Source organism: Callorhinus ursinus, unplaced genomic scaffold, assembly GCF_003265705.2.
Source record: "Callorhinus ursinus isolate GAN/ISIS: 27379988/994484 unplaced genomic scaffold, GSC_fseal_2.0 scaffold63, whole genome shotgun sequence".
In the NCBI taxonomy this organism is placed as follows: Eukaryota; Metazoa; Chordata; class Mammalia; order Carnivora; family Otariidae; genus Callorhinus; species Callorhinus ursinus.
In genome coordinates, this window is record NW_027397125.1 from 1494854 (window position 1) to 1497546 (window position 2693).

The 2693-nt window shown below is 42.0% G+C and overlaps 1 pseudogene; it reads right to left on the reverse strand.

Annotated features, from left to right (window-relative positions):
• Nucleotides 1–1497: 1497 nt before the first annotated feature.
• On the reverse strand, nucleotides 1498–2206 carry LOC112839057 (eukaryotic translation initiation factor 1b pseudogene; annotated as a pseudogene).
• Between the last annotated feature and the right edge of the window lie 487 nt (nucleotides 2207–2693).

Genomic DNA, 2693 nt, shown 5'->3' on the forward strand with positions numbered 1-2693 from the left:
GGCTCCTCCTAGGCCTTAAAGACTTGCACTGTAGATCCTCAGTTAGGGCTTAAATAGTTTCATGGCAACAGTAATGCAATTAGAGATGTTTAAAAGGCAGCTGAAGATCTGCAGCTGTTTGTCAAGCCCTGAGATCGAGGCTTTGGAGACATCCCATGGATGTTATGGTTGCAGCCATAAAAGTGGGGGGAAAAAATCGAGAGAGGGAAGAGAATGGGACTCCATGTCGTGCCTTGATAATACACATATATAGAAGGAAAATAAAAACAAACCAGAAAAAGAACTAGATTTTCATCTGCCAAATTTATGTCAATGATTAGTTAGCCCCAGACTGCCACAACTTTGATATATTCAATCTTCACCTCCAAGAAGGGGTCACAATAATAAGAGTGGGAGCTGTTGCTACTTTCACATTCCATCCCCACCATGTATTAGCTGGGCGGCCAGAGCAAGGCACTGAACCCTTTCGTGCTTCAGTTTCCTACTTTGTAAAATATGGGTAATACCAAGACCTCCTTTCATAGTCAACTGAGAGGATCAGGTGAGATGGTACGGAAAGTTCTAGCAAAGCCCTGGTACATCATACATGTTCTTTAAATTTTATATAAAAAATAAAACCTCTCTTATCCACAGTCTCATTCCTCTTCCTGTGTCCCCTATCTGAGCTAACAGCATTGCCCTTCATCTTAGTCAGTCTTTCTGGAAACCTGAATCACCTTTTATTCCTTCTTCTTCCTCATTCCCCACACCTGGTAATTCATCAAGGGCCAGTGATTCTAACTGCACAATATCTTTCAGATAAAGCCCCCTCACTCTGTGACCTCTACCTCTGCTCTCACTCAGATCCTCAGCACCTTCCCTGGGACCACAGTCATGTTGCACTGTCTGTCCAAAGCATCTCCACTTCCAGTGTGTTTGCTACACCCACCCATTCTCTCCACGGTCTCTAGGGTGGTATTTGTAAGCCCTGGGTCATTTTGCATCCTTCCCCTGACAGTTTCTTTGTACAGACAGGATTAAGTTGATGTTCCTAAGCATGGCATTCAAGCCCCTTTGCAACCTGCCCCCAACCTACCTCTCCATTTAGAGTAAAAGCATTTCACCTTTTACTCTGAACCAAGAATACATAGATATGAGTCAATACTTTTTTTAAAAATTCAAATAAATAATTGTCTTGTGACTGTGTGTAGACCTAGGAGGAAGAAGCTGCATTTTTTTATTTGACTCCTGCTGGGGCGGCAGGGAGGATACAAAATTCCTCATTAAACCTCGCAGGGAGATTCCTCCCCAGTGCCTCCTGTAACCAGAGGGATCATGTGTCCTCGTTTGCCAGGACAATCCTTGTTTATAGCTATTGATCCTATAGAATTTTTTTTTCATAGATGTTTCTTTATTGTTAAGCTGCAACATACATGGTTTAATACAACAAAAAAAACATTTAATCAAGTGAAAAATAATAAACTGAACAATAAACAAATAAACACTCAAAACAAAATATTTTCCATTGGAAACATGTTAAGATGAATATGGGATTTCATTACCATCTTACTGCAATTTTCTTATGTGTTACTAGCCTACATACCCCATGTTTTCTGTAATCATGCAGGTGTGAATGGGAGTCTGAATGATTAAATACATGAAAAGTCCGTTTACTGCAGAGAATCATTTCACAAGGCAGCCAAACTGGGTTTAGAGAACAAAATTATTCAAGAAATTCTCCACGTATTTAGGTTCATTTTAGAATCCATGAACCTTAAGCTGTTCCTCCTTGACAATGCCAACCTCCAAGAGAAATTGGCAAATGTTTTTTCTTTGGTCACCTTGAAGCTGAATAACCTCTCCGTATTCAGGATGTTCAATCACAGTACCATTACAGGCGAATTTCTTTTTGAAAGCTTTCACAAGTTTCTTTTTGTCATAATCATCTGCAATGCCCTGGACAGTAGTCAGTGTCTTTCTGCCGTTCCGTTGCTGGATTCTTATATGAATGTAATCCTCAGTCCCTGCTGGGAGTAAGTCGTCACCCTTAGTTGCATCAGCAAAGGGGTCGAAAGATCGGAGGTTCTGGATAGTGGACATGCGATACTAGTGTGAGGCCGGTGAGGGGATAAAATTCCTGCGGGGCCCGCCCGGATCGCCGTGTCTGGAGGCTGCAGTGGCGAGAAAATGTAAATAAATAAGGAGACGCTTCGCCCTGGGGCTGGGATTCGGCTGGAGTAATCCTATATAATTTTTAAAAGTTCCCCCATTTCATTCTCAAAAGTGCCCTTGTTAGGGCAGGAAATTATGTGCTCACCTAGAACTCACCTTGCCAAAATAAGTCAGTCTGAAGAGATGAAGGGTAGGAACAGAATGACCACCCTCCTGCCCATCTTATTAGGTGGCTGATTCTTCCTGCCCATCTTATTAGGTGGCTGGCTTTGGAGTCACTCTTCCCTTCAGTCAGCATCTCCTACTTCGTTTTAGAACCCTTTCAGGGCTGCTTAGTTTTTGTGGAAGCATCTTTTCCAAGGTGTTGCTTCACACTTCCTCAAACGCTTTATTAAAAATCACCTCATGGCCCTGTTCTCCGAACCTAGTTGATGAGAAAAACTAATAGCTAAAAAGTGGCTAGATGTGCTACCTTCCCAGAGAGAATTTATGAATTTTAAAAGGACCTTAAGAGCCCTGACCAAAGGAATGACTAATGGAGG